Raw genomic sequence first — 12,944 nt, 5'->3', positions numbered from 1 at the left:
GACCGTCTGGGAATATACCTACGTCTGAATTTCATTACGATTTTGATTTAAAAAGTTTAGATTCCCCATAACATATTAAAGTATTGATATGATCAAATTTAATAATAATATAAATTATGAAGTACTTATAGTATATTAGTATACTACCTACCTAACGTATTTATAACTTAAAGTAATTTTCATATTAATACGGATAATATGATGAAACCCTTATATTTATTTAATGTTTAAATACACTTACTCACTTAAGACTTAATTAATACCACTTATGTGATATAATATAATAGCAGAAACGCCAGAAACTATAATTGTGTGTAGTACTGTAGTACAAAAGGCTAGGTAAGTGTGTTTTTCTTTGTTTTTGTATTTTTAATTCATTCGTTCATATTATGTATCTATTAATACATTTTGACATATTTTTGTAAAAATATATTCTCTGTATATCTAATATATAATATATAACAGGCAAAAGTCGAAATCGAGCAAAACTCAGAAAAGCAAAACGCGAACTTCTCTTGACATTTGGGCGAAACCACAGTGACATTTATCGTAAGATTTTTTACTACACGTAATTAATTTATTGTTTTTATCTACAATTAATTCACATACACCTAATCTAATTGTAAGCGATAGGGTAATAACAATATTATTAAATATAATTAATCATACATGTAAACACCTCAAAATTAAATTTTAATATATATACTATATAGGTATATAAATATAAAGTACCTATATGTATTTTTATACCTACTTAAATTTATTAATTTTTTTAATTCACATTATATTTTTATTATCATTTATGCCTTATACGTAATCATACTTAATTATATTTTAAAAAAAATATTTATTTTATAGTAATTTATATTTAATATTAGAGTATTTAAAACGCTACAGTTTTTCCCAAATATGATTGGTCATAATAAGGTTTGCCCGGGAAAAAACCAAAATATGACATTTGGCCAAGTATCGTGGGCAGTTCGCATTTTGCTCCTGGCATTTTTGAGGTTTGCTCGATTTCAACTTTTAACCGTAACATTATATGCTAAATGTTAACTATGTATTTATAGATTAAATAACGTACTATATATTATTCATACAGAAACTTAGACTAATTCGTGTTTATGTGTAGGTTTAAATACATTTATATATTAGGCAAAGCATCCCGTGGTAATGCAAAGTTTAATATAAATTGAGTAGGTAGTACAAAAAAAAAATATTTTTATTTGTAAGTATCTATACGAAGAAAATCAAACAAGAAATAAATAATAATTTTTTTTTTTTTTTGTTCTAAGAAAATAAATTTATTTTGTCTTCTAATGACTACCTGTAGATAGGGCTGTAAGATAAAAAAGTGAACATAACTTTAGTATTTATTTCACACATTTTCCCATACAATTCCAATTTAATTTTACAAATTTTAAAATTATTAAACATTATATCACTTATTAACAATAAACTTTTACATTATTATTTGAGATTAATGTCGTTTAACGATTTAACAATAAAATAAAATCATCAATACTTTCTACAATATTATTATAGAAATTTGAAAATGAATTTAAATAATTTAATACCCATAATAATTCGTCACTAGTCTAAGACACCACGAAAACACAAGTTTATTATTATTATTATCTATTAAATCATCATCATTATGGTTTTTTAATTTTGTATCTTCATAAATATGAGAAATATTTTGAGGATGAACCTTTAAATGTTAAGAGATTTACCTCGTAAAATAAAAAATATACATCACCGTACTTAAAAACGTCGTAATGAATGATGATCTTTTCGTCCAAAGTAATAATAAAAAAAGAATTCTTTATAACTAAAATCATTGATTATAAATACTTATATTTATAATCAATGCTAAAATGTAGTCCCTTGTCTCTGCAAATTGTCAAGTATAGGAGAACTTTCTAAAATATGGGTAGATATAGGTATAAAACACTAGCAAATAGTAATTATTACTATCCTGCTTTCTGCTTAATCCTAGCATTATACTGGAGTCCGGATTGGTCAGCGGCATAGAAAACATTAATTCAATCTTTGTGCACATGTATGCACATGTATAGATACTAATTAAAACATCAATTTCAAATACCTTAATTTATATCCAATATCAGAATATGTCAATTTACTTATCTTAGCTGCTGATCATCTACCTTAATTATTACAAGAATGCTTTCCTGATTCAGAAATAATAAAAAAATGTACTATGTGCCGGACATTAACTGAAGGTGTCACGAAAATACATCGCCGTAAATTTGTCGTGGTGAATTAGGCGCCGGTGTAATATCGTCACGCGTCATATAACCTAACCTAACCAACTACAGCAATATAAGTATATGACTAATATGTAAATTTATATTTATAAATTTATATATAGCTATTGTAGTTATAGGTACATAGATCCTCAACAAAACGATGAATTAATTTAATATCTTTACAGTGATGTATAAATAGTTCATCTATTGGGTTAAGTCTTTACCAACCATATACCGTAGAAAGTAGAATAGGTACTGAGATCAATTCGACCTCAATGGAAAATCTTTGTTTTCCCGCCAAGTTTTGCGACCGGGGCTGGTGCTTGGTAGGCATAGAGAGTGACTACTTGGCAATAATACTTATATAACTTACAAGATCTACCCGAAGGGTAGTTATGTAAATATGTAATTGTTAGAGAAGATATCTCATTCCAGGTGAACTACTTCCACAATAAGGGGTTTGGCTAGCTTGAGAATGAGCTTCTATTAAACGTGAGGTTCGAAAGACCTAGTTTTGTAACCGAAGTTAGCAGAATACGATATAAAGCAAATTAGCCTCCATACGTATAAACGACGTAGCGGTGATTCTGTGACCTGACTTTATACAATTGACCTTGACCATATCTCATCTACACGTACCACGGAACAACTATACTTACGTCTATATCTACATAAATCATAAAGTAAAAAGTAATAATTATTATAATTACTCTATGGGTTTAATTTTGGAAATATCTAATAGCATCATCGTTCTTAACTCGATAAAATACACAACTTCCATATTTTTTTTTTCTAATTTTCTAAGGGTTAAGGGCCGTTGCAAAGTAAATTTTTTCCCATTTTTATAACATCAATAAGATCTGTAATCTCACTTGGTAGGGTATTAAACTTTGGTTGATATTATTATAATATAAATGTACTCAATATTGGTATCAAATATAGTGACGTATAAAGGGGAGGGTTAAAGGTCCCCCCGAAAATAATTCCTATATACGCCATTGGTATTAAACAATTTGAATTTATTAAGTTCTTGCAAATAATAAAATTTAAAATTGTTAATTTACGATTGTCTATAAAATATTTAGTCAAAAATTGTTAGTAATAGGGAATGGAACGAAAAAGTTACGTGAACTGCTGTCTGCTGTATGAAAGATTATCATAAAGTCATTGATGCAACTATGGGGGACTCAGGCGGACTTAGCCCACTCAAAATATATTTTAGCCTCCCCAAATTGTTTTGATTACTTAAGATTAAATAATAATTTAAGCATAAAATAGTTAGAATGTGAGATACATCCTATGCAATATGACGTAGAGAATTATTAAGCAGAATTATTCAAATATAAAATAATAAAGTTTATTTTGCAATATACCTACGTGGCTACGTATAATTTAATAAATTTTATTTTGGTGATTAAAAATGGACAAAAAAACTTATTTAGTATTTTTAATAGGTACCAAAACAATTATCCGTATTTGTACAGTTGTTACTATTGATATAAAAATAATCCAGACCTCCTAGTTTTTTAGAAAGCATGAAAGTAATTAAATTAGGTATTTATTTGTGGGCCTACAGCCCCCCTAATATTTTAGACCTAGTTGTACCAATACATAAAGTGGAGTATCCATGAGGAATCACTTTCTTTTGAAAAATTATATAGGCTTAAATATTTGTTATACATTCATTAATATTCAACAATTTATGCTTTTATAAAACATAGATTTTTAGTTGAACACCTTTTGAATTTGCACATTATCAATTACATTGTTTTTTTTTGTGTGTGTGAAAAGCAAGGGAAGTAATCCCTAACAATTTAAAATATTAATATTAATAAATTTCTTTCTTAATTCTAATAAAAATAAGTTCATTATTTTTTTAATTATCACTCAGGTCTCCTCGTCACCTATTAATGATTAATGATCATGCAACTTTCAATTTTTTTTAAATAACTAATCATTTTTATTAATTAATCTTATTATTCATTTTTATTGTAAACTTTTATGTCTCAGTCAATTTAAATACCTGTGTATTTAGTAGATACTAAATCAAGAATCAAGAAATAATTACTAATTTACTTTTATTTAAAATCACTACCTAGAACATAATTAATTAAAAAAGTATATTTAAATTAATTTTAATCACAACACAGTTGAACATTTGGGGCAAACATGTTATTGATTTAATCCATAACTCCTTATTACACATATATTATCCTAAGGATATTTTAAAGTGCTTATTGCCTACATTATATGTATAACACTTTGAACATTAACTTGAAATATTATGCTGGTGAAATTGTAAATTTAGTAAATTATTTAAAAGGAAAAAAAGACTTCAGTACTTTACCCATCAATTACATACATCAATGTTAAAATGTAGTGTACTTCAAAATGGTTTTTTTTTTTTATAATATGCAATAATTTGTTTTTGAATTTAATACAATTTCAAGAACTATCATATATATTTATAATAAATATTACTTGTAAACTGTACTTGGTAATTAATGAACATGTAATTAAAAATATAATTTACAATCATATAAATTATAGACCAAATGAAGAATTTATTAATTTAGTGTTTAATATAAAATTGTATTCTATTTTTGAATCATATAACTTAACCTAATCATATAATCAAACGTCTTACAATATATGTTGTTGGCATTATATTTTATGATTATAATATTATGTGATAATATAAGGATTTTGAATTATATAACTCTACTTAATATAGTATCTGTATATGTATATAAAAAGAAACTGTGATCTTATAATCGTAAATTCTTTTAAATAAATTATGGTTGAAATTAAAAAACATATACATTTTGTTTAATATTTGTCAATAAATACATATCATAATACTTATTTGTTATAAAAATACTAAACTTTAAAATACAAAAGTATTTTACTATTAAATAAACAAAATATACCCTTAAAAGTAAAAAGGTAAAATAGACACTTGTAATGGTCCTAGAAGATGATCTGAATCAGATAATGTTAAGGTTAAGTAATCAGTAGTTTAAAAAAAAAAATTTTAATTGAGAAATTCAACTGACTGTACATTCTTAATACAATAAACCAAAAATATAGATTATTTTAATTTACAGGTGTGTGCCTTGAGTGGAGAGACTATCCAGTAATGTTTCTCTAGATGTAATCCATGTTAGTAAAAGTAAGATGTTCTTAACATAATTTTCTCTAGAAGCTCTTCTTTGCTGACTATAACAAATAAACAAACTAATATAAATCATATAAATATATTTTAAGTGCACCATGACTTTATCCAATTAACTATTATGTAAAGTACTTAAATAATATATATTACAATGTAATATAGTTAATTGGTTATAATTAAAAATATATAAAAGCAAAATAGTTAACAAATTACAAATAACACTAATAAGATTCACTAAACAAATAATCAAAAATATCCATACTAATTACATATTGACTAAATCATATCTCTATCAGCAGGTCATTGGTCACATGCAAATAATAGGAATAGTCCATGACCTTCGCTTTTCTTTAAAAAGGCTTCAGAAGCTGAAAAAGTCTCTCAGTTGTCTGTCTATAATGTTTGTCAGTGTGTTTTATATACAAACATATTAATTTAAACAATCACATATAGATTCACTTGAAACTATATTTATTTTTACACAGTTACTCTTTTTTCTTTAAAGAACATAGTTACCATTTAAAAATAACATAATCTTTATATTCTTATTTTTTCCTCTTAAATCTGCCATAAATGCCCATAAATAAACCTCAACACGTCTTGTAAGTATAAAATATAATTATTTCTGTAGAAAAAATCCATTAAATTCTCACACATCTTATGAATGATTAAACTATTATGTGTTACTTATTATACTATTGTTAAAATTTATTTATAACACTTCCTAATCATATTTAAAGTATTTAGAGTTTATATGTACATATTTCTTGATTCACTTCCATAATAAATGTAAGGTATCAACATCATACAATGCTACAATGCAGTTCTATTGAAATAATACAAATAGTAAGAAAGTATTATTGTTTATCAAATTCACTAATATGTGTTTAAACAGATATAAAAAACAGAGCATAAATATAAGAAACATATAATTACACATAATATACACACAAAATATTCACTCATATTTAATGTTCATTTACACATCATAATGCATAATACTTTAAATAGTAGTAGGAAATAATAAATAGAAATATACTCCTGCACATATCTTGATTTCAACCATTTATATTTAAATTTAATTTTATATTTTTATTTCTTATTCCTATTATAATGGGATTAAAAGGTTATTAGGTTACCTATAGTAAGTTGTAAAGGCCTGAGTTTTTCCAAATAGATAATCACCTTAAAGCCTCTGGCAAATTCCTACATCAATCACTATAGTTCTACCTTGTTGTCTAAAACTAAAAAAAAAACAATTAAATTCATATTTTTAAAATTGTCTATACCTCAATAATTTAGTAAAAATAAATGGTAATTAATTGAAACTCTAAGCTACTTTTAAAAAACTATATATAATTTATATAAAATAAAACCCAATCAATTAAACAAAATATTTTATTGTCCAAAAATCAAAAATTATAATTTTGTACATAATATATATATAAAGTAGTGCCACAGCAATCCGAATGGTTTCAGATGTACATCACCACCGTTCTGTTATTGTACTTATGTAGAACGATAAAACAACAATCATAACGATTATTAAAATTGCATATCACACATGTGCGTCGTTTAAAATGCATATGTCAATAACACCAAACTGCCTGTATGTTACCAAAATCAGAAAAATACGTGGGTAACAAGAAATATTTATGAATTATTATTTTTAATTATTTTTGAATTGGTTCAACAGTGAATTTGATCCTAATGTTCGTCATCATCTTTCATCAATTAGTTTTCCTATAGAAGCTGTACTACTATTAGATAACTGTCCAGGTTACCTGTCTACTGAAGAACTTTGTAGTAAAGATATCAAAATATTTGCAATGTTTTTACCACCAAATACCAACTGCTTTTATTTAACCAATGGATCAGAATATTATTCAAAACATTACATTGAATTACTGAAAAAAATTACTTTCAAACATTGTTGTAGATAAAAAAAACTTGACTTGGTGACAGGTTGAAAAAAAATCAATCTTTAAGATGTTGTTTTTAATTTGGCTAACTGTTGTCTCAACACGTCTGATTAAAATGTCATGGAAAAACCTAAATTCATACCTAACTACAGACAATGAAATATTTAGAGTTCAAGAGAACAGTCTCCCCATTGTTAGCTAAGTTTGCTCCAGGTACGACTACGATTGAAACCAAGATTCAACAGTGGGCATCAAGTGTTTGTGATGAAACTATTTAGCATCAAGACATTTTAACCAATGAAGAAATTGTGCATGCTGTCACGAAAAACGATGTTGAAGAGGAAGAAGACAATGGACTTTTGCCTGAAAAATATCAGCTTCAGAAGCCACGAAAGCATTGAACATGATAAACTATAAGGAAATTATGTTATTCAGACATATACAAGATAAAGCACTTGAGCAAAATGTAAAAACCAGTATTCAAAAAAAATTACTGAATATTTCAATAACAAACGAGTATGTATATAATTAAAAAAAAAAATGTAATCAATTATTATATTTATTGTACACAAATAAATAAAAAAAAATTTAAGTTTAATTTGTAAGACAATTTTGTAACAAAATCATAGGTAATCCAAATTAATAGTTAACAACCCTTTTCCCCAATTCCCTTTTGATTACAGCGACGCCACTGTATATATTTTAATTACAAAATTCAAATTAAGTTGAATACTAAAATAATACTCATCAATATAAAATCAGTAAAAATTTAAAAAAAATATTTATTTTTAGGCATCAACATTTTCAGAATATTTCTAGTACAAAATAGTAGTTTAGTCAAATAGTATAACTCCTATATTCTGTTTATGTTAAACGTAGTTAGTGGCTGAATATTTTGCAGAGGCATGATGTACTCTGTCAATTAAAATACGCACAATATGTACACAATAGGCCTTCAGGTTGATTTGGTGAGGATAGAAAAAACGAGTATTGTCTGACCCTCACTTAACTAAAACTGGTAACTGCAAACTACATTTTTTTAACTTGAACAAAGTATAGGCATACTCATAACTATATTACAATTTTTTATTATTTGTAATGGACATATTATGTTGTATTATGAAAAGGATTACATACAGTAACATATGAAACAAAAATATAAAAATAATAATTGACATATATAATATATACCTATATATGTTTGAGGAATATATTAAAACTTAAAGTTACCTGTTATTATCACGAAGCAAAATATTCAATCAGGTCATAATGGAACGAATAATAAAAAATAAGAATTTTCTCATGGTTTAAATTTCACTATCCATATTTAAACAGGAATTATTTTAAACCGTGGAGCTTATTTTATATAATTTATCTTTTAACATCTCCATGATAAATTTGTATAATATTAAGTCACCCAAAAGTCTTCTTTTTATATCTAAAAACATTATTAAATAAATATAACTACAGTTAAATATTATAGATGAAATAACAGAAGCATGTTGGAGAACATTTATTATTACCAATAATTTAATATAATAAATCCAACATTGCAGAACTTATTTGATCTGTTTTATGAATATTTGAATACCTATTTGATTGTTGTAACTATTGTAGATAGTAGTTAGTTTCTTATTCCAATGGATTTTTTTTTCTTGAAACATTGTCAATTGTCAATATCGTACCTAGAAATAATTACACAGTTCTATACAAAAAAATCAGTATAATAGTTAGCATTAAGCAAGATCTTATTATGGTAGTAAGTATGACTTAAGAAACCCACTAAACAGATGACCATAAATAATATTATACACAACATTTATATATTAGAACACAGCATAAGAATAATTTATTAAACATAAAGTGAATATAATAGTAAAATAGTGACTATTAGATACGAATTCCAAAATTCAAATTTTAAATTTCAATTTTCAGCGTCTAATCAGTTATTAGTGTATTTATTACCTATTTGTGCATTCTATGCTGTGATTCGTCCAAATATTGATTAACATACAACTGTGATAACAAAATCATATTTTAATGTCGAATGAGTAAAATCACTAAAATACTAGTCACTAATATAGTAATATCAGAGTGGGCCGTGCAATTCAGCACGTTTAATTAAATCTTTGAAAAATAATTAAATAGATTGATATATATCAAAAAGACTGATGAACTGTAATCATGATTGTTAAGACCAAATTTTAAATTACATTCTTAATATTGAATACTGATTAGTGTGTAACAAACCTGAACATTATCCCACTTATAATGAATTATAGGCCTACGTGGCTATATAATTATATCGTAAAATGTAAAAAAAATAAAAATATATATTAACTATTAACAAATAAAACACACCTACTTTCTTAATATTTCTTTATTTCGTATAAATTATAATAAATCACCATACTTAACTTGATAAACTACATAAAATATACAAATGAAGCTTTCTTTTTTAGGTTAGGTCACTGTGCCTAAAAAGTATTTTCCTATACCTAAAACCATTGACTTATAAACTATGGAGTAGTCAATAGATCAAACTAGGTATAGTATATAGTCAATGCTAATACATATTAAATATTTTAAATTACTTGTCACTTGATGTTTAGCATAGGAAAAAATATTTTTTTTTCCTTTATTTATATATACACAATCTGTTCCTAAAAGGTACAATAAGAGTATTTGCTATAAGTTAAATAAGTAACATGAGAATTTGATATAAGAAGCCACCCAATGATGACACTTTTAGGGGAAAACCGAAAAAATATAAAAAGTAAAATGTATTCTAGTATTTTTCAAAACAATATTACAAAAGTATGAAATTACAATAAATAATACGTGTCCACTGTATCAGAACCCAGAGGCAACGTTATGAAAAACATTTTATCTCTATGTTAAAATGTTAGACAAAATCGATTCTCAAAGGAAAATGTTGATAAATCAAACGTAACCGATAGTTTTTGTCAAAAGCCAAAACATACTATGTAATCTAATACTCTTAAAATATAAAAAATAATTTTAATTAGGATGTTAAAATTAAATTTTTAATGTTACTTTTTTTTCTTAACGTGTTGTTTCCAAATTCCAATACTAAATTATAGGTCACGCTTCTCACATTATTGCAAAATGTAGTATACATACTTAACCAAAATGTTTAGCATACCTAATGTATTTTACCGTTATACGTCAAACCTTGTTATTACCATTTAAATATGTAATCGAGAAATACAAAAATTAAACTACTTTTATATCAAAAAGCGCTAGAGAAAATATCGTTAACCTCTATAAAATAATTCAAATTCAAATTAGGTATTCGATTAATTTTGAATATTTACAATAATGTACCTAGTAAATACGATGCCATTATGCCAATGACTTTAATTTTAATTCAAACCAAACAAAAATTATGATAATCTTATCCATATGCATGTATGAGAAATCCAGAACGACGATTTAAAAAAGTATCGTGATGAGAACATTGAGAACAAGTCTGACTGTTATCTCGGGGCCGAACTGGCCGAGGCCCTGCATATGATTGTAAATTCCCGCCAAAGTTCGTAACATCCGCTCGTGCCGCTCATAGCTTCTTTCTTCTTTTTCTTCTCCATTCTATATTTATATTTATATTTTATTCTAAGTGACTTAAGTCCATAACTTTTTGAATATAAAATATAAAAGCGTTCATTTATCAAAAATGTATCCCAATATCGTTTTTGAATAGGTGATAATAATATGTATGAATTTAATTATGTTCGTTGTTTTTTATAGAAAACAGGGTAGCAGCCTAAGTATGGCTAAATTGGCCAAAGGAACAATAGCCATACATATTCCACTATATCTACCCGTTAATTTGTTCAAGTACTTCAGGTAATGTTTTTCAAATATGTTTTCTATACATATTACAATTACACATAGAGAAATTGATCATGAGGTCTATAACGATTAAAGAATATAATAGTTATTTAGTTATGACAAAGAAATATGTCAAAGATAGTGTTCTATTAAAATATGAACACATATCACATACGTGAATATGAATCCTTCAACATCACGCTAAATCGAATCTGAAAAATGTACCAAAAATGAGTATATTTACTCAAACACTTCAATCATAGATGTTTCGTTATCGTAGATGAGTATGATTGTTCAACGTTTAACGTCAATGTTAATGTTGAAGAAAAACAATATATATATAGAGAGGTAGATGTTGTAAAAGATTCAAGTAGGCATCTCAAATTATTGATTTAAAGAAAATACTTGAACAAGGTTATTTTTCTATCCGTCATAAGTATAAATGTAAAAAAATCCAAAACAAAGAAATATAATTCGAGTTTGAACCGTTTGAGGAGAAATTAAAAACTTGCTTTAAAAAGATTTTTCGTGAATCAAACTATAAAATATAAATAATTAGTAGATGAATATTGTGCTGTTAATTGAAATAGCATTGATTTTTATGACGAAAATAATATACGAGATAAACAATAATTATTAATTTGTTAAACAGTGAAAAAAAATCATCGATGGAGTTGTATTTCAAACTAAAAATTGGGTTTCTTTTCATCATACAATGTTTATTATCATATTGTATAACGACATAATAACAACTAAATTTAAATGTTTATTTGAAGCGTTATGTTTAAAACATCGAATAATAGACTTGATTGGTTGTTAATGTATGAAGAAAAATTGAGTGTGTTAATTATAACTGAGCTAAAACGTATAACTAAACACTAAACCCGTGTTGACGAAGGTTTAGTCCGGCAAGTCGATGTAGTATAAATTATTAATTAATAGTAAATAATATTACCAATAATAGATTAGTCAATAAATAGCGTCGCGTCACCCGGACACCGACCACACTAACTACTGATGCGTCCGTGTTGGGAAAACTTTACGATAAAAAATTAAAAAAAAAGAAAAATGTGCCAAACGTCGCGCGTCGGCGGTTCTACCGCAGTGCCACCGGCGCCAGCATTATTACGGCGCGCCAGTCACGATTCAGCGGCGTCTGAGCGGGCGGCACTGGGTCAAAATTAATTTTCGCGACCGACGCTCTTGCGGGTACGCCGCCGCGGCTGTCCGCTTGTACAGTTGTATATACACACACACACACACACACACACGTCCTACTACGGTGGTCGGTACTCCGGTGGTGCCGTACGTCCGTGGACGTTTTGCTTTTGCATCGAAGGTTACCTCGTTGACATTATCATCACTCGACGCTCGTACTCTCAACGCTGTTGTATTGTAGTCACCAACTCACTACCTACAACTCTCCGTAGCCCCTACTTCTTCGTCCCTATAGTCTGTACCCGTTTGGCGTTCATCCCGCGGCTCACGCTAGCACGTTACACGTGTATATAATATTATAGTACATAATATAATATTATTATTGTTATATTATTTCGCTCGGCGTATCGGTTGCCGTCGTGTTTCCCGCGAACGGGTACAACTAACTCGATACTCGATAGTCGGCGACGGCATTCTCACGTCGACAGTTTTCTAATTTCGTCTCCTCAGCCGTTCCCCACCCCGTCCTACACGCGTTCGTGAGACTTACGTCGAATCGTCAGG

The 12,944-nt window shown here is 27.1% G+C and overlaps 1 long non-coding RNA gene across 6 annotated transcripts; it reads right to left on the bottom strand.

Moving 5' to 3' along the window:
• Positions 1-5,077: 5,077 nt before the first annotated feature.
• LOC132920571 (uncharacterized) lies at positions 5,078-12,357 on the bottom strand. 6 transcript variants are annotated; one of them, XR_009660742.1, is made up of 5 exons: positions 12,178-12,357; positions 8,891-9,052; positions 8,598-8,805; positions 6,585-6,689; positions 5,078-5,489 (listed from the first exon to the last, which is right to left on the bottom strand). It is a non-coding gene; the product is annotated as an uncharacterized LOC132920571 (long non-coding RNA). The 6 variants fall into 6 exon arrangements; XR_009660743.1 differs by lacking the exon at positions 12,178-12,357 and adding an exon at positions 9,733-9,943; XR_009660740.1 differs by lacking the exon at positions 12,178-12,357 and adding an exon at positions 9,333-9,660.
• Between the last annotated feature and the right edge of the window lie 587 nt (positions 12,358-12,944).

This window comes from Rhopalosiphum padi, chromosome 2 (assembly GCF_020882245.1).
Source record: "Rhopalosiphum padi isolate XX-2018 chromosome 2, ASM2088224v1, whole genome shotgun sequence".
Lineage (NCBI taxonomy): Eukaryota > Metazoa > Arthropoda > Insecta > Hemiptera > Aphididae > Rhopalosiphum > Rhopalosiphum padi.
The sequence above is the reverse complement of the archived record's forward strand: the minus strand, read 5'-3'. Positions and strand labels throughout refer to the sequence as shown.